Here is a 21,341-nt window from a genome sequence, read left to right on the forward strand (position 1 = left end):
TCTAACTTGTCTGAGCAGAGATAATTCCCTGCTTATGTAAACACCTCGGTGTAAAATTTGTCAGTAAGACCTTGTTATTATTGTTGTTGACATTCCGGTAACCACCGATGGACGAGAACTTTGCCTATTGGCCCGCCTCGTCTTAACGAGCAGGAAAATGGTTCTCTTCATCCCTCGCCCTTGGTACCAACGTTGTTGCCAACATAATTGACAGGCTATCCTCTGACCTACCCTGCCATCATGGCCGTGCAAAATGTTCGCGCCTTTCTACTTTTAACTCACATGGTGGGCCCATAACCCACAGTTCCACAGGATCGAAACCTAACTCTCCTGTAAATCTTTGTCTTCCAAATTGTTCCTCACGCTTGGCTTCGTATGTAATTCATGAGCCACCTTCTTGAGATCTGTTCTGCTACCAGATGCAATACTTATTCTCGATGCTCTGAACCCCTTTCACACTCTGTTTCAGACATCGAACAATTGTCCATCCGTTTGAACCTTCTTATTGCACCTTCTAGCCTTGCTCTCGATGACTTTCTTGAATTTCAATTCGAGAGATGCCTCTATGCCACGTTCGTGAGATAGCCTCCAGGTACCTATCTTGTGTTGAGCCCCGTCCTTCTTGAGTCTTTCCCCTTACTCCACCTCTTAAATCTCGGGACGAGATTTCTTGTAGTGGAGGAGATTTGTAACACCCCCAGTGTCATGCTACAGTAATCCCCTCTTAATGGTGCCATGTCATCTTGTTACTATTGCTAATCTTCATTTGATCCAAATCACAATTCAAATTCAAATCCAATCTAAAGTCAAAAAATCATAATTGTCAGACATGAAATCTAAAATGTTCGTCTTGTGCCAAATAATCCCATTACTAATATTGGCAGTGAACCAACATTTTTGCAAAGTGTTTAAGTGCCCTAAACTAGTTAAAACAGTGGCTAAAGCAATTAAATTAAATGCTTTTTAACTTAAAAAAATGATAAGTTAATGTATTATAATGTTAAACTTAATGTGGCAGTAGCCTAAGTTATACTATTATGTTAAGTGTAAGTTTTACAAATTATAAAACTATTTTGCTTTTTGAAAATAAAAAGAAAGCAGAGAAGTTTTAAAAGAAAAGCTAAAATAAAAAATAAGAGAAAAGGCCCACTGCCCCTGGGCCTTAGCCACCTGGACGGCCCAACCCAGCAACCCACCTCCCCCGGTCGCCTCCCTCCTCTCTGTTCACCCGACCCAGTGCGTCCTCGAGCCGCGTCCCCGCCGAACCCACCTCGCCGCCGGTGCCCAGATGTGGATAAGGCCTCCACCTCCCCCATGGCGCCTCTGCCTCGCCCCCTGCCACTCTCACTTGCCCCCTGGATTCCCCACTCCTCTCTCCGCCCTCCCCCAGATCTGTTGCGCCGCGCTGGCCCAGGCGTAGCTGTCGCCGCAGCCTTGCTGTGCGTGTGGCCACCGGCGGCCGTCCTCCGTCCGCCTGCGTCCAGGAGCCCCCCTCGTCCTCGACCACGATGACCGCGACCACGCCACGGACCTCGGAGCCCCTCTGCCTCGCCGGATCGCCGCCTTCCCCGTTCGGTCGTCACCGACGCCGTCCACTCCGGCCCCCTGCTGCTACTAAGTTGTCGCCGGCCACCGTGTGCCTCACTGTGAGCCCCGCCCCCTTTCCCCCTCTCCTCGCGCTTCTCTTCTTCCCACGTAGCTGCTCCCACCGTCGTGCCCGAGCTCGTGGCCGCGGTGGTGCTCGCCGCCGTGGCCACGGATCGCGGATCTCGCAGCCGACCACCCCCGTCGTGCTCAGCACCTCCGCCTGCACCCACTGCATGCGCCCGCTACTCCTCCCACTCCCCTTGGCGCCTTCCTCGATGGGCCAGTGCTCCGGCCGCCGCCGTGAGCTCGTCGCCTCCCGCCTACTACCGACTAAGGCAATGGATGCGCGCGAGGACTAGCCGCCCATAGAGCCGCCCCGCACGACGAGCCGTGTCTCGAATCACCATCGTTGTCGAGCGCCCGAAGGCCACCGCCGCCCGTGCTCCACGCCGGCGCCGTCTTCGGCCGTCCCGGGCGAGCCACCACCACCACCCGACTCGGCGTCGTGCACGCGTTCGAACAGTGCGAACTCCTCGCGAAAAGGCCGCCCCTAGATGGATTCCGGTGCGCGCCCAACCCTCCGCCGTGGCTATGGCCACCGGCGGTTAAACGCCGTTGCCCGCTCTGACGTGGTCGGCCCGGGGCCACCACCTGGGTCACTGACCCGTGGGCCCCAGGGGCCCGTCCGGCCTGTTGACCGGTCAGCTCTGCTGACTAGACCAGCCCAGCAGCTGACAGATAGGGCCCACCTCCCCTTTTTAACTAAAACGTTTAAAATTAATAATTAATTAACTTAATTAGGTACTGACAGGTGGGCCCAGTAGATTAAGTATCTAGTTTAGATTAAGCTAAACGCTGTTGAACCCCCGTTGTCTTTGACAGGTGGGTCCCGGACGTCAGCTTGACCGGTCAACTGGCAGGTTGACTGCTGACGTCAGGGTGACGTCATGCTAGCGCATTAAGTTCTTTTGATTTAAAATAATTCCAAAAATGTTTAAAACTTTGAAAAATCATAGAAATTAATCCGTAACTCGGATGGAAATGTTTTCTACATGAAAGTTGCTCAGAATGACGAGACGAACCGGAATACGCGGCCCGTTAATCGGCCACACATCCCTAGCATAGCAAACATCGAACTTTTCTCCCCCGTTTCGTTTGTCCGAAAATGCCAAACTTCGGGAAAGCATTCCCGGATGTTACCCCCTTCACCGGTAGCGTGTAGCACCATGTTAGAACACGTCTAGCTCTGCCTGTTGTCCTGTTATGCTCTTGCTTGCTATGTATTTACTATTTCTCCCCCATCTCCTCTTCGGTAGACCCTGTGATGGCTGCCGATGCCACTGTGATCGACTACGTCACCGACGACCCCACCTTCTCGTCTGAGCAACCAAGCAAGCCCCCCTTTGATCATCCCGATATCACCCACTCCATTCTCTCATGCTTGCATTAGATTTTGGTACTGTTATTGTTTGCTCCTATTCTGATGCATAGCCTGCTTTTGTATCTGCTGTTGTACCTTACCTGCTTATCCTAAACTGCTTAGTATAAGTTGGTTAGTGATCCATCAGTGACCCCCACCTTGTCCTTGTTGCCCTGCTTCATCATTGAAGACCCGATCAACGGGATCGAAGACCAGGCCCCGGCACCGCACATCACTTTCCCCTTAGTTGCTCGACACTACTGGGTTACTATCGAGTGCCGAGGGTGAGACCTCTATAGCACTTCTGATGTTAACCCTGTAGTGTAGCTCTTCGATCATGGTCATCGAGGGTGATTCCGCCTTAACCACTTCCGATACGACTCTGTCATGCAACCCCTCCAGTGTGAACCTCGGGGGTGGTTCCTCTTAAGTTCACCTTGATGATTACATCGAGTGAAATCCACGGGGGGTGATTCCTCGGGTTTTCCCCTTGATGTTTGGACACACAGTTACTATGGTTACTATGACTTTACACTGAACCATGTTACTAAACACGGGTCGGCCCTGAGGGGTACCCGCGCGAGCTTAATTGCGAGTGATGTGGAGACGGGTTAACCTGGAGGGTGCCCGCGAGATAATTACGAGGCGTGGCCGGGCATTCCTAGCCCTTGCCGCAAGTCCTCGAGACGGGGCAACGGGGACATCTTTCGTGAGTCGCTGCTTGTTACCGCGTGCTCCTAATCCACTACGATTTGGATATTTGATCCGAGGGGCCTCTGGCCTGATAGCACTAACCATCACGTGGGCATAGTATGGGCATTCTGCGTCGTATGCATCAGCCGAAGCTTATTAGACGTCAGCGACTGAGCGGCGCACGCCGGGTTGGACTGGTAAGCTCCTGCCTTTTTTTAAGGAGGTAGCTAGGTCTGCTCACCGGCCGCCGACGCAACGTGCAGGAGTTCCCGGGGAGATGGCCCATGACCCCTGGGGGCATAGGTTTAGTCCGGCGTGCTGACCTCTCTATTAAGCCTAGGTCGGGTTGCGGCGTATTGTTTGGCCGAGGCCGGGCATGACCCAGGAAAGTGTGTCCGGCTGGAGTTAAGCGAGCGTGGTGGGTAAGTTGGTGCACCCCTGCAGGAAAGAAAACATCTATCGATAGCCTGTCCTACGGTAACGGACACTTGGAGTTGTATCCCGATCGATACAACTAGAACTGGATACTTGAGATGAGAATTGGATAGTATGGCTCTGGGATTGCTTTCTCGCAGGGAGTCGAGAAAGGATCTCTGGCCGAGGTTGATAACACTTCTACTACCTTACTTAATGCTACTCTACTCCCTCCTGTTGCTGCAAGATGGTGGTTTCCAGAAGATGCTAGTCTTCGATAGGCTAGGCTTTCCCCTTCTCTTCTGGCATTCTGCAGTCCAGTCCACAGATATAGCCCATTTCATTGATACCGATGCATATGTAGTGTAGATCCTTGCTTGCGAGTACTTTGGATGAGTACTCACGGTTGCTTTGCTCCCCCTTTTCCACCTCTTTCCATTCTTCCCGGATGCTGCAACTAGATGGTGGAGCCCAGGATCCAGACGCCACCTTCGACGACGACTGCTACTACTTTGAGGGTGCCTACTACTACGTGGAGACCGCCGACAACCAGGAGTAGTTAGGAGGCTCCCAGGCAGGAGGCCTCGCCTTTTCGATCGTTGTTGCTTTTGTGCTAGCCTTCTTAAGGCAAACTTGTCTAACTCATGTCTGTACTCAGATATTGTTGCTTCCGCTGACTCTTGTGTATTCAAGCTTATGTATTCGAGCCCTCGAGGCCCCTGGCTTGTAATATAAAGCTTGTATTATTTTAATTTGTGTCTAGAGTTGTGTTGTGATATCTTCCCGTGAGTCCTTGATCTTGATCGTACACATTTGCGTGTATGATTAGTGTACGATTGAATCGAGGGCGTCACATTCGGATACATCTGTAGAGCATCTTTATAATCACCCAGTTACGTTGTGACATTTGATAGCACACAAGGTGTTCCTCCGGTATTCGGGAGTTGCATAATCTCATAGTCAGAGGAACATGTATAAGTCATGATGAAAGCAATAGCAATAAAACTAAACGATCATTATGCTGAGCTAACGGATGGGTCTTGTCCATCACATCATTCTCTAATGATGTGATCTCGTTCATCAAATGACAACACATGTCTATGGTCAGGAAACATAACCATCTTTGATTAACGAGCTAGTCAAGTAGAGGCATACTAGGGACACTCTGTTTTGTCTATGTATTCACACATGTACTAAGTTTCCGGTTAATACAATTCTAGCATGAATAATAAACATTTATCATGATATAAGGAAATATAAATAACAACTTTATTATTGCCTCTAGGGCATATTTCCTTCAGCTACAAAATCATTGCTATCACCGTTACTGTTACTATTGCTATAGCTACTACTATCAAAACTATCATACTACTTTGCTACTGATCACTTTGCTACAGATAATTAATCTCCAGGTGTGGTTGAATTGACAACTCAGCTGCTAATACTTGCAAATATTCTTTGGCTCCCCTTGTGTTGAATCAATAAATTTGGGTTGAATACTCTACCCTCGAAAACTGTTGCGATCCCCTATACTTGTGGGTTATCAGTGCCAGAGCTCAAAGCTTAAATCAGAGATAAATATAATTTTGGGAGGTGGACCCTTCCTCTCAATGTTACGACCAAGAGTTTTCAATATCTTCCATGCTAAACAAATTAGCGGCAGTTCCCAAGCAGTAAAAGTAAAGGTCTACTCCCCCTCCACCAACAAACACAATCCATGGCTAGCCGAATCCACGGGTGCCGTCCATACCAACAACAGTCCTGGGGGAGTTTTGTTTAATTATTTGGAGTTTTTTTATTTTGGGACTGGGCATCCCTATTACCAGCCCCTCTCGTGGAAGGACGAGTGAATAAACACTCATCATGAGAATAACCCACTTAGCATGGAAAATACTGACCACCCCCTGTCACTCCATGAGCGGTCCAGGCACACAAAAGAGATGTTCATTTGAAATTTTAGAGGCGGCACATGCACATGTACTTGGAACGGCAGGGTAATACCGCATATAGGTAGATATGGTGGACTCATCTGGAATAACTTTGGTTTAAGGATTTTGATGCACAAGCAGTATTCCCACTTAGTACAGGCGAAGGCTAGCAAATAGTTTGAGAAGCGGCCAGCTAGAGAGCAAAAACGGTCATGAACATGCATTATGAATAATCAACATTGAATACTAGCATGAGTAGGATATAAAACCATGAACATAAATATCGTGGAGTCTGATAATCCACAAGTATAGGGGATCACAACAGTTTTCGAGGGTAGAGTATTCAACCCAAATTTATTGATTCGACACAAGGGGAGCCAAACAATATTCACGAGTATTAGCAGTTGAGTTGTCAATCCAACCACACTTGTAAGACTTAATATCTGCAGCAAAGTATTTAGTAGCAAAGTAATATGGAAGTAACGGTAACGATGGCAAAAGTAACAGTAGTAGTTTGTAGTGATTGTAACGGCAGTAGCAACGAAAGTAACTTAGCAAAGATCAATATGTGAAAAGCTCGTAGGCAATGGATCGGCAATGATAATTGCGTTGGATGATATTCATCATGTAGCAGTCATAACCTAGGGTGACACGGAACTAGCTCCAATTCATCAATATAATGTAGGCATGCACTACAAAAAAATCACTTCTGTGATAATACGTGTTTGTCACAGTAGGTCATGTTTTCTGTCATGCATGTACATCCATGACGATTTTATGACAGAATCAAGATAGTCATACCTATGCTGTCGTAGAAGTGTTCCATGACAATACCAAAATTATCATCACGGAAGTGTCCACTTCCATGACGATAAATAGCGCGTCATGGAAGTGCTTTTGTCAAGGGTAACCGACATATGGCATCCACCATAACGGGTCACCATTAAGTTATCCGGTTCTGGTTTGGATCTGATAACCTGTTAACAGCTGGGACCAATGAGGACTTTCCACGTGTAAAATTCTCATTGGCTATAGCAACACGTGTCAGCACCGCGAAAGGACAGATGTCAACCTCCCAATGGACTGGAGGCGCCTATGATATGTCGACACGTGGCAAGGCCCAACAGCGGCCCATTTAGGTTAAAAAGGCTGGCCCAGTCAAAATTAGTGGGCTGGCCCATTAATGGCTTGCTTGCAGACGACCCATTCATAGTTAAGGCCCGTGCGACTAGTGTCAAATCGGCCCGTCAATGACCCGTTCTAGACTTGTCATCATTGCGGCCCATGGTCACTTCTGGCCTGTAAACAGTCTGCTAAGTATTTGGGCCGAATTACAGCCTGGCGTGTTTCCGGCCTTTTAAAGGTCCTGCTTCATTTGGGCCCATTTATTGGCCATTTAAACTTTCGGCCCATAAACGACCGTGAAGGAATTGGGTCATATTCGGGAATGTCTGACATTCGGCCTTTTAGAGGCCCACTGTAGATTTGGGCCACTTCTAGCCTGTTGTGTTTTTTGGCCTGTTAACGTCAAACGAAATCCATGGGCCATATGTGGCCCAACGTCACATCGGGCCTATTAACGGCCCATATAATACTGATACTAATCAAGCCCGGCCGCACTTCCGACCTGGTAAAGGCCCGTGTAGTTGGTCAGCGCATTTACGGCCCATCTAAATTTCGGCCTATGAACGATCCACATTGTAAATGGGCCACCACGAGCTGAGATACATTTCGGCTTGCTAATGACCAGTGTGTTACTTGGCACAATCAGGGCCCAATCTTACTTTTGGCCTATTAAAGGCCCATGTTATATACGGGCTCTAGAAATTTACACATGTTAACAGTCTGTTGTTACTGAGGGCCCAAATTATGTTTAGGCCTGTTAAAGGCCCACTGTGGGCACATGCCTACCAAAAATAAGAAAGCTTATGTTGATTTAGGCTCATATATATTTAGTAGGCTACATGAAAATTATGGCCCATAACCATTTTTAGCCCAATTGGAATTTTGGGCCCGACGAATGTTAGCAAGTTGGGCTCCTACGAAGCTTTCGGCCGAATACATTACTAAGATAAACCTACACTATACAATAATAGTATCGTAATTACTACAGCCTTTGGCAACACGATAAATGTTGTATCACAACAAAATATATTCTAGCCATACAACAAAAGGACTGTTGGCATAAAGTTTACAGTCCTTGCAGATAAAAGCACCATCAGATGTATAGAAGCACAAATCATTTGACCTGAGTGCTAATGTTTCAGGCTGTAGAATCTGATGGAGCAGCATGATCTTCCCCTTTTTCCACCATTCCTCTTGAACAACGAAGCAAATGTCTGATAGTCTGGTTTCAAAACCATTCATACCTTGACGACATTTGTCAACCACTATTCTTATTTCTGAAACGACCTCCATTAGGGATTGGACTTGTGTCTGGAGCACAGATATATCACTCTGTCTAGCCAGAAGATTTTGTTCAGTAGGCGATTTGGACGAGGTTACCTTGATAACCAACCCAGAATTATGCAAGAAGGTGCTTTTTGCACTGTTAATGGAGAGATACCGATGCACTGCAGCAAGAGGTGACATTGTGCCTGTGGTAGCCTCGTCACCTTCAGGTGGTTGTGCCTTTTCAATCATTTGTTCCATAGCTTGCTGAAAGTTTGAACTTGTAGATTAGTGTACCAGATAAGTTACTAATGAGACAAAAACAAACAAAGTAGGTTTCACATTTGTACAGAACTTATTTTGGTGAACTACTGTAATACATTAGCAGGTATTGTAGTGCTAACTACATAATAAAATCACTTTTGGAACATATGTCCACATAGCATGCCTACTGTATTGCCTATTTCCTCACATTCGTTGACATATAAGGATAAAGAGACATGGTCTAAAGTAGGATGAACATAGTATGACATCATTCATACCATGGGCATACAGATATCAAACAAACAGGCTATTGTATCATTGCGTGGGCACGTGAACAGCACAACTAGATTACAGATCAAGACCAAAAGAATATCCTTCCTCTCTTTTAAACCATGTAAGGTGAAATGATATGTGAAGACAACTGTGTAGAAAAGTGAACAGAACTGACATTGGCTGCAGACCAAGCAATCAAATGAACACGTCATAGTAACAAGCAGTTCAAAGGCAGGAGGAGTAAGGACTTACAGTAGCGGCTTGAATTGGTGTGCTCATGCCCTTCATCTTGCTGGTGTGGCAATCCTTGAAGATTTGCACTGCATTCGGTTCAGGTTCTTTTTGGTCCGCACGGGCTTTCCTCTGTATTTGGAACAAGTCAATATAGATACGATAATATGGCACAGAAAAAAGAAGGAACTAGCAGCTATTTACAAGAGCCTCGCAGTGTGCAATATAGCTACGAGATCCTATTGTCTGTTGGAATTTCACTTTAGACCGGTTGGTCTTGTTCTTCAAATAGTTAGCTTAGAAGAAGATACACTTGTAAGGAACATACATAAATACGAGTTCAATATGTGATCTGATCAAATACATATACCCTACCTGATACTTTGGATCAGACCAGTGTTTAACAAGGGATGTCCAGTCTTCATCTATAATATATTCCACTGGAGATGTTTGGGCGATTTCATTTTTAGCCTTGCCTTCAAAGTGAGTTTTTCTAAGGTGATACCGATACTGTCGCAGAGCAGACTGAAAAACATGAGTGCATGCTTGTTTAGTTGTATCATCTTTCGGATCCAACTTGAACCTCATCTGTTGAAAAAAGAATGTGAGTCTTATTAGGAGGAAGCTAGAAAGTATGGGACAGAGCAAGATAATATTAAAAATTGCGATGAGTAACATTACTTACGGATAAATGGTCAAGGAAGGTGTTAAACTGGGTATCATCTTTCTCATTCTTGTACTGGATCCACATTGGGAGGATACGTGCATGACACCTAACGGTAACGACTGCCTGTGATACTAACTTGGCTGACTCTGTAGCATCACATGGCCTTTTTAAACCTGCCTTAAAATGGATCTCCATTCTTCCTCCTTTAGATTTTGTTAATCTGTCAAGCATTGTCCCCGATGTCTGTTTTCGCTTGCACCGTGGTGCTAGTTCAACAACGAATATGGAAAGTGTTAGTGCACATCAAACTGTGAGACTACATATAAAGGAGCATGCAACTGCAACTTGACTCGGTCAGGTACCGTCTTGGTGTTGATGCTCATGAGGTTCATCTGATCTTGTCAAGTCATGTTGTGTCAGCAGTGCTTCAGAAGTAGTGTTAGGTGTGAAGGCAGCTTGGGAACAGGCTAGTTACGGAGCAAACAAACGAGTAACTCATTGAGATGCCGGTACAGTTGAAGGGGATGCTGCAGCTGGTGGAGCGGGTGATACTGTGTTTGTAGACGGTAGACTTGGACCTTCTACTTCACTATAAGTACCAGCAGAATCTTGAGGGAAGATCCTTTTCCATTGCACCCAATGAGCAACACCATTCCCTACTATATTCTTTGCCTTGCTCTTTTTTGACTTTGCTATGTCAAGCCGTACCCACAACACAAAAGAATAAAATTGCTCTTCAGAACTCATTGATGCATGATACAAACAATCAATACTTTGATGTAAGACAACCGTATGAGGATGGAATATGTAAGAAAAACAGGACGGGGTGAAATATTCACAGCTACGATGTGTACACTAAGCAGAAGGATTTTCAAGAAAATAAAAGTAATGCAAGCTAGACACCATATGAAAGATGCAACCAATATCACTCTGCCAAGTTAAAAGTGTCTTGTCATAAGTAGCATTTCGAAAAATTTGAAGCAGTACAACCTAGAAATCAATGCAAGATGCAACCACTATCACACTGCCATGTTAAAAGTGTCCAATCATGAGTGATTGATGCGGGATACAAAACAACAGCACTTTGATGTAAGAACATGGTATGATAGATAGATGCAGTGTATTAGACACAGAAAGATAGGTAATATGCACATGTATAACATATAAACTCAGCAGGTGCAATTTAATCAAAATAGAAGAAATACAAGCTAGACAACATAAGCAACATGAAACCAATTATCACAATGTCAACTTAGAGCAAGCACCTGCGATGGTGCAGTAGGGGAGATGAACTCATCATGTAGACTTGGGACCTCAACTGCATTAGCAGTAGCAGTGGCAAATCTAGAGAGTCTCGATTTGCGTCGGCCTGGAGGACCACCAACATCCCCTAACTTACTCTTTTCCTTCCTCTTTTTTGATATTGCCTTCTAAAGTCAAAACCACAAGAAGATTAATAAAAGTAGCTCTGCATAACTGGTTGATGCATGATACAAACGAACACTACTTTGATGTAAGGCAAGTGCATGATAGGAGGATGGAATATATACAAAAAACGACAGCATTGCATATTCACACGTCCGATAGGAGGATGGAATATGTATGAAAAACAGTAAGCAGAAGGCATTTCAACAAAATTAGAAGAAATGAAAGCTAGACACCATATGAACATGCAAACAATATCACTCTACCAGGTAAAAAGTGTCTTGTTGTAAGTGCCATTTCAAGAAATTAGAAGCAGTACAAGCTAGAAGACAATGCAAGATGCAACCTACATCACACTCCCAAGTTAAATGTGTCTTATGGGTAAGTGATTGTTGCAGGTATAAGTTGTAAGCGACACAAATGCAATTCAAAAAAATAGAACGAATACAAACTAGACATCATATGAAACACGCAACCACATATAATAGTGCCAAGTTAAAGCAAGCACCTGTGATGGTGGAGTAGGGGAGATGTGCTCATCATCTACACAGCTACGTTGACTGTCCATCCTTGCGTTGTCTTGCGAATCTTGTTGGGAGGATGGCAGAGTAGAATCTGTAGAGACTCGCCGTTTAAGTTGCTCGGAAGGACCACCATCATCCAGTGCCTTACCAATTTCCTTCCGCTTTATTGATTTTTCATCGTGAGGTCAAACCGATAATAAAAAGGAATAAAATTCGCTCCTCAGAACTCATTCATGCATGATACTGACGAACACTACTCTGATGAAAGGCAAAGCCATGATACGAGGATGGAATATGTACGAAAAACTTGACGGCATGACATATTCACATCTATGATGTGGTAACTAAGCAGATGGCACTTCAACAAATTAGAAGCACTGCAAGCTAGACACCATATGGAAAGTTTAACCAATATCACTCTACCAAGTTAAAATTGTCTCGTCATAAGTGACGTTCATCAAATTAGAAGTACTACGTGCTAGAAATCATATTCAAGATGCAAACCAATATCAGACTGCCAACTTAAAGGTGTCTCATCATAAGTGACTGATGCAGGATACACAAGAAAAGTAGTTTGATGTAAGAACATGGTTAATAGAAAGACGTAGTATGTACCAAAAACAGGAAGGCATGTCATATTCACAGGTACAATGTGTTAACTAAGCAGATGCAATTTACCCTAATTAGAAGCATTAGAAGGTAGACACCATATGCAACATGCAACCACATATCACATTGACAAGTAAGAGCAAGCACCTGCGATGGTGGTGTAGGGGAATTGTGGTCATCAACTATAGAGCTACATTGACTATCTTCATTTAGCCTTGCTGTTTCTTGAGAATCGTGTGGGGAGGATGACACTGCACTCTTTAAAAGACTAGCGCGTCTCACAGTGAACCATTGGGGTGATTGTCTCATCATAAGTGATTGATGAGGGATACACAAGAGCATTAGTTTGATGTAAGAACATGGTTAATAGACAGATGTAGTATGTATCAAAAACAGGAAGACATGTCATTATCAAAGGTATAATGTGTAAAGTAAGCGGAAGCAATTTAACCAAATTGGAAGTAGTACAAGCTAGACACCATGTGCAACATGCAACCACATTTGACGCGATGTTAAAGCAAGCACCTGGGATGGTTGAGTGTGGCAATTGAGATCATCAACTGCAGAGCTATGTTTACTGTCTCCATCTGCTGACACTACACCCTTTAGAGCGCTGAAACACTTTGTGCTTATCCTCGAATTTAACTGGAACGACTTCCGTCTTTTCTTTTGTGTATTCATCCACAGTGCATCAGAGTGTGAAATACCCATGCATAAAAAAAGTGTGAGTATGGGTGAAGTGTGTGCACAAGTAGTACAGTGTAAAAGTAGCAGATAGCAGGTGGGTGAGAATAAATGACGGGAGACATATGATAGCTCTACAACATGCATGGCACACGAAATTAGATTCTAGGATTTTGAAATATGAGCATAGGCATGGCTGGGAAATGTAGATACTCCTCCAGCACACCATAAGGTGTGGTCCTATGAAAATAATAGTTGACTGAAAACAAATAGGTCAGTCCATTTTTTGCACCGTCCGATGTACAAATAATGAGAAGATCGCCTTCATCTACCTCCAGCCAGTCAGTATTGACGATCTTCCTCGAAACACCAGCGACCACCGGCCCAGTCCCCAGCCTCCGCCCTCCCCTCGACCTCACCGCACGGCCATGCTTGGCACCACCCCAGCCATCCCTTCAAGCCCCGCCGACCTCCAGATCAGGCGCAACCAGCTACTGTGCCCCACACCCCTATGATAGACACCGATGCACCGCTTACCCGGCGGACAGGCAGACTAGGTGCTCCGCGCGCATAAGGGGGTGCTGCTTCTTTTATTTGCGAATCAACTGACCCTGAATTGAAATCCAGGCTGGCGACTGACCTCTAGCTAAGGTGAAATAGTAAATGGGAGGAAACCTTGTGCATTTAGTATCACGAAGAAGGTGCAGTAAGAAGTACTCAACTAATTTCTTTTGTGGGATTAATAGGGTGTGAGCAGAGACGTAAGATTTGCACGAATAAGGGAAGAGGAGTGAGGGAGTCCTGGATTAAGGGGTCCTCGGGTGTCCGGCCTGTTGGACATGGGCCGGACTGATGGGCTATGAAGATACAAGACCGGAGACTCTCACCCGTGTTCGGATGGGACTCTCCTTGGCGTGGATGACAAGCTTGGCGTTCGGATATGAAGATTCCTTTCTCTGTAACCGACTTTGTACAACCCTAGTCCCCTCCGGTGTCTATATAAACCGGAGGGTTTAGTCCGTAGAGGCAATCACAATCATACAGGCTAGACTTCTAGGGTTTTAGCCATTATGTTCTCGTGGTAGATCAACTCTTGTAATACTCATATTCATCAAGATCAATCAAGTAGGAAGTAGGGTATTACCTCCATAGAGAGGGCCCGAACCTGGATAAACATCGTGTCCCCTGTCTCCTGTTACCATCGACCTTAGACGCACAGTTCGGGACCCCCTACCCGAGATCCCCCGGTTTTGACACCGACATTGGTGCTTTCATTGAGAGTTCCGCTGTGCTACCTCTTGAGCACTGCGTTGGTTCTTGAAGAGGAAAAGGTGATGCAGCAAAGTAGCGTAAGTATTTCCCTCAGTTTTTGAGAACCAAGGTATCAATCCAGTAGGAGGCCACACGCAAGTCCCTCGTACCTACACAAACAAATAAGAACCTTGCAACCAACGCGATAAAGGGGTTGTCAATCCCTTCACGACCACTTGCAAAAGTGAGATCTGATAGAGATGATAAGATAATATTTTTGATATTTTTATGATAAAGATTAAAAGTGAAGATTGCGAAATAAACAAAGATAGAAATAGCTTGTTGACGGTAGATTAATATGATGGAAAATAGACCCGGGGGCCATAGGTTTCACTAGTGGCTTCTCTCAAGATAGCATAAGTATTACGGTGGGTGAACAAATTACTGTCAAGCAATTGATAGAAAAGTGCATAATTATGAGAATATCTAGGTATGATCATGTATATAGGCATCACGTCCGTGAGAAGTAGACCGACTCCTGCCTGTATCTACTACTATTACTCCACACATCGACCGCTATCTAGCATGCATCTAGAGTATTAAGTTCATAAGAATGGAGTAACGCTTTAAGCAAGATGACATGATGTAGAGGGATAAACTCATGCAATATGATATAAACCCCATCTTTTTATCCTCGATGGCAAGAATATAATACGTGTCGTTTCCCCTACTATCACTGGGATCGAGCACCGCAAGATTGAACCCAAAGCTAAGCACTTCTCCCATTGCAAGAAAGATCAATCTAGTAGGCCAAACCAATCTGATAATTTGAAGAGACTTGCAAAGATAACCAATCATACATAAAAGAATTCAAAGGAGATTCAAATATTGTTCATAGATAAACTTGATCATAAACCCACAATTCATCGGATCTCGACAAACACACCGCAAAAGAAGAGTTACATCAAGTAGATCTCCAAGAGAATCGAGGAGAACTTTTATTGAGATCCAAAGAGAGAGAAGAAGCCATCTAGCTAATAACTATGGACCCGAAGGTCTGAGGTAAACTACTCACACATCATCGGAGAGGCTATGGTGTTGATGTAGAAGCCCTCCGTGATCAATGCCCCCTCCGGCGGAGCGCCGGAAAAGGCCCCAAGATGGGATCTCACGGGTACAGAAGGTTGCGGCTGTGGAATTAGGGTTTTGGCTCCGTATCTGATGTTTCCAGGGTATATGAGTATATATAGGCGAAAGAGGTCGGTTAGGAGAGCTACGAGGGGCCCACGAGGGTGGGGGGGGGGGGGCGCCCAGGGGGGCAGGCGCGCCTCCCTGCCTCCTGGACTCCTCGTTGATTGCTTGACGTCCACTCCAAGTCCTCTGCATCACGTTTGTTCCAAAAATCACGTTCCCGAAGGTTTCATTCTGTTTGGACTCCGTTTGATATCTTTTTACTTCGAAACACTGAAATTGGCAAAAAAACAGCAATTTGGGCTAGGCCTCCGGTTAATAGGTTAGTTCCAAAGATAATATAGAAGTGTATAATAAAGCCTATTAAACATCCAAAACAGAATATATATTAGCATGGAACAATAAAAAATTATAGATACATTGGAGACGTATCACGCTGCATCGTCACCAAGAGGTTCGATGGCTCCATCAATCATCTACATCAATGCTATCCGAGGGGAAGTTTTCCTTCCCGGACAGATCTTTGTGTTCGGCGGCTTTGCACTGCAGGCCAATTCGCTTGGCCATCTAGAGCAGATCGACAGCTACGCCCCGGGCCACCAGATTAGTTTTGGAAACCTGGACTATGTCGCTAACGTTCGGGGAGACTTGATCTTCCAAGGATTCGCGACCCCAACTTCCGCTCTGGCCTTAAATCCGGAGCGCATGGCCAGGTCCGAAGACGGGCTTCCTGAGCCCGCCGGACTATCCGTGGCCACTAAGCCCATTACGGGAGAGCCGCAGGAAGCAGTGTCGCTGGCAACCATCATGAAGCCGGACCCTTCTCCAGACACTGGCTCCGAACCCTTGGAGTCAGCATCGTGTGAGTTCGGCCAAGGGGTCTCCCTCTCGCCGTACTCCACGGGCTCTTATTTCTCGGGCCAAACCTCGCCCTTAAGCGAGGCTCTGGACTTAATGCGATCCCTTGTTATTACAGAGGAGCAACGTCCGAACTATGCCCAACCCGGACTAGGGGCTAAAAGCAGGGAACTTCACGTCCCACCCACCACCCACTTTATAGCCACTGTCGAGGACTTAACCAACATGCTCGATTACGACTCCGAAGACATCGATGGTATGGACGATGATGCTGGAGAAGACCAGGCCCAAAACCCGCCGTTTACCGAGTGCTGGACGGCCACCTATTCGTATGACGTGTACATGGTGGATACACCCAAAGAAGCTAACGGTGATGACAAAGAAGACCCAGTCGAGGATAAACCTCCTGAGATACAGCCAAAGCGCCGAAGACAGCAGCACCGCTCTAAGTCACGCCATGGAAAAGACAGCAATACCGGTACAGGAGAAAATAATACTCTAAACGATGCCGAAGACAATGAAGACCCTGTTGAGCCAACCTCCGAACAGGACGAACGGTAAGATGGGCGAGTCAGCCCTGATGAACAAGCCGTAAATGAAGACTCGGAGGATAGTAATTATCTTCCGCTCTCCGAGGATGAGGTGAGCCTCGGAAACGAGGATTTTATCGTGCCTGAGGAACCTCTCGAGCAGGAGTGCTTTAAGCGCCGGCTAATAGCCGCTGCAAGGAGCCTGAAAAAGAAGCAGCAGCAGCTTCAAGCTGATCAAGATCTGCTCAATGATAGATGGACTAGTGTCCTGGCAGCCGAGGAATACGGCCTCGAGCGCCCAACCAAAAGTAACCCGAAGCGCAAATTGCTACCTCAGTTGGATGATGAGGCGCTGGAGCCCGTACCATCATCGCGCAATGCAGCTGACCGACCACAACGTGGCCGGGACAAAGCGGCAACTCAAGCCGAACACCAGCCCGTACTACCTCGCCATAAAGGTAGAGATAAAACAGCTCGGGGATATACATATGACCTGCGGCAGGACCTGGACAGTAGAGCATGACAGACCAGATCGATCTACGGACCGCGGGGGCGTGCTCCTACACGCGACGACGGCTACCTAGCCGGACGTGACAAGCATAATCACGCCCCGGACGAAAACCGCAGACGGACTCCATCCGAGCTACGTCGCGACGTGGCCCGATATAGAAGCGCCGCACCCTTCCTTTGTTTTACCGATGAGGTAATGGGGCACGAATTCCTGGAAGGGTTTAAACCCATGAATATCGAATCATACGATGGAACAACAGATCCCGCAGTATGGATTGAAGATTTTCTTCTCCATATCCACATGGCCCGCGGTGATGATCTCCACGCCATCAAATACCTCCCACTAAAACTAAAGGGACCAGCATGGCACTGGCTAAACAACCTTCCAGAGAACTCCATTGGCAGCTGGGAGGACTTGGAAGACGCCTTCCGCGATAACTTCCAAGGTACATATGTTCGGCCACCAGACGCCGTTGACTTAAGTCACATCATCCACCAGCCCGGAGAGTCAGCCAGGAAGCTCTGGACTAGGTTCTTAATTAAAAAGAACCAAATTGTCGATTGTCCGGACACCGAAGCCCTCGCGGGCTTCAAACATAGCGTCCGAGATGAGTGGCTCGCCCACCACCTTGGTCAAGAAAAACCAAAATCTATGGCAGCCCTTACCGCTCTGATGACCCGCTTTTGCACGGGAGAAGACAGCTGGCTCGCTTGTAGAAGCAACAGCACCAGTGATCCGGGCACTTTCGAAGTTTGAGACGGCAACGGCAAGCCACGACGTAACAAACACAAGCGTCGAAATAATAATGAAGGAACGCAAGACACGCCGGTCAACGCCGGATTCAGCGGCTCCAAACCCGATCAACGGAAAAAGCCATTCAAGGCAAACAGAGACAGACCATCCAATTTAGACAAGATACTGGGTCGGCCCTACCAGATTCATGGCACCCCCGATAAACCAGCTACTCACACCAACAGAAGCTGTTGGGTCTTCAAACAAGCCAGCAAGCTTAATGCCGAACACAAGGGGAAGGGGTCGCCCAGTGACAGCGATGACGAAGAGACTCGCCAGCCGAACACCGGGGGTCAGAAGCAATTTCCCCCCGAAGTGAAAATCGTAAACATGGTATACATGATGCACACCCCTATAGGGGAGCGCAGGATCACACTACGGGATGCATACGCCATAGAGCCAGTCACCCCAAAATTTAGCCAATGGGCAGCCTGCCTGATCACTTTTGATCGCAATGACCACCCAGCCAGTATCCATCATGAAGGTTCGACAGCTCTGATCATCGACCCAATTACCAATGGATTCCATCTCACGAAAGTCCTTATGGACGACAACAGTAGCCTTAATCTACTTTACCAAGACACTGTCCGCAAAATGGGCATTGATCCTTCAAGAATCAAGCCCACCACAAATACCTTCAAGGGAGCAGTACCCGACACAGAAACTCACTACACGGGCTCAATTACATTGGAAGTCATTTTTGGTTCGCCGAACAACTTTTGAAGTGAAGGTTTGACCTTCGGTATTGTCCCATTCCGCAGTAGCTACCAAGCACTACTCGGGCGTACCGCTTTTGCTCATTTCAATGCGGTTCCACATTACGCCTATCTACAGCTTAAGATGCCCGGTCTACGCGGCATCATCACAATAACGGAAATGCGGAACACTCCCTCCGTACAGAGGAGCCTACTACGGCTACTGCAGCCGAAGCGCGAAGTGGTCTCATCAAGCCGCATATCTCATCGGCCATCAAGCCACCGGTCCCTCTTAAACATGACCGATCTATCTCAGAGCTGGATTAGCAGTTCGGCATCCGTCGTTCGCCTCATATAGCCGCGAAGTTTGTACCGCACATACATAATTATGCACTTAAAATACCTTGGTCATCAGCGGAGGCACAATACGGACAATACTACAACGCGGTCCGCAATCCCATAGCCTTTTTCCCTTTTCTAACTATTTTTTATCTTTTACCACAGGTGACTCAAAGGCTGGTCATCTTACGGACTCTTTCGGAGTCCGGCTTTGTATACTTATCCAAAGGCTATTCCTGTTAAGGATTCCTTTCGCCGAGGCAAGGCGACGCAGACGTGCGACAGGAGGACCAAATAATTTTTTCTAGACCGCACTCTTTATTTCGAGCCTGTGCATTGCCTTTTCCCTCAGCCTTCGACCCCCGGCATGTCACATAGCCTGGGTAGGGGCGTTATAATCTGTAAGATTGCGTTTGACGCATCAATCAGATCCCAGTGAACATAATCCGTATTCAGTATTCGCTTTTTGTAAGAACAGAATTTTGCTTCTTCGGTTGTTTCACGCACGCACCTCGGCATAAATTGCCAGGGGCTCGATATGGGAACATATGAGTTGCCGACAAGTCCGAACAACTTTATAGCACACTTCGGCGTCACGAGTTTGGCCTTATATGCAGCAACTCCGAATCATGTCTGTGGTCAATAGTTGGGTTGTCCGGCACCTGTGCTTACTATCTTACGTTCCGTCCTATCGACTAGGGTAGTAAAGGGAGAACTACTGCGATTGTGTTTCCGGTTCATCTGGTCAAGCACCTCAGTAGAGAAAGCTGAAAACTGGCTGTCATGATGCTGCGAGAGCTGGTCAACCACTCGATGACTCATCGGAATCCTTCGCGATTCCTTCCGTATTTACACGAAGGACCATTCTTCTGGTCACCTATGTAACGCACCATATTCGGATAATCGCATACATACCAGGGGCTATATCGTAGACCCACCATCAAACTCCTATGGCTAAGTGAAAGTGTTAAAGCCCTATAGTCCGATTGCCTAGTTCGCCGCATTGACACCTCCTTCATGGACCAAGACGTTGGGTCAAGAGTGATCAAGTGCTTTTCTGAACACCCCCGTATTATATGCGAGGGGGCCAAAGCCGACGACTGGTAAACTTTCAGATTATAAAAAAAACGGCCGCACAGGAGGAACCAAAACTTTCAGGGAAAAGTATAAAAAACACAACCTTAATATACCATAATATTGTTCTTACAATTTCGATACATTCATTCGAACATCATATCCTTCGAGCACTGACCCTCTATCAAGCGGGCACCCTCCAGGACATCTTCAAAATAATGCTCTGGTGTGTGATGGTCCTTGCCCTTGGGTGGACTCTTCGCTGCAATATCGGTGGCCTTCATCTTCGCCCAGTATGTTTTGATGCGGGCCAAGGCCATCCATGCACCTTCAATGCACGTTGACCGCTTAACAGCGTCGATACGCGACACCGCATCAACAAGTCGCTGCACCAAACCGAAATAACTATTCGGAATTGGCTCAGTCGGCTACAGCCGGACCACGATGTCCTTCATGGCAGATCCAGATATCTTATGGAGCTCGGCCCACTAGGCCATCTGTTCGTTCAGCAACAACGGATGCTTTGGCCTGCTGAATTGCGACCAGAAAAGCTTTTATGTTGCATGTCCTTCTTGCGCTTGGAAAAACTGCGTCGCATCGGAGACACTCTTCGGCAAGTCCAAAAATGCGTCTGGAGAACTCCACATTTGACTCAGTGGGGCATACTTCGGATCTCCGAATTTAGTTTGTAATAAGAAGGGCTTACCGGCCGCGATCTCCCCAGCTTGCCGGATCTCCTCCCGAGCCAGTCTAGACTCGGACCATGCTTCTCTCGCCTCTTTTAAGGCCTTATCGAGATCGACCGTTCTGGTTTTGTTATCCTTCTCGAGGAATTCGCATCGGACCATGGCATCCTTTAGCTCGAGCGCCATGGTAGATATTCTCTCCTCGCACTGGCGCCGAGCAGCCTGTTCGGCCTTCAACTCAGCAGCTGCCTTCTCGGCAGCCGCATTACTCATCCTGGCTTGCTCCTTGGCCCGGGCAAGCTCA

This window comes from Triticum aestivum, chromosome 3D, assembly GCF_018294505.1.
Source record: "Triticum aestivum cultivar Chinese Spring chromosome 3D, IWGSC CS RefSeq v2.1, whole genome shotgun sequence".
NCBI lineage: Eukaryota > Viridiplantae > Streptophyta > Magnoliopsida > Poales > Poaceae > Triticum > Triticum aestivum.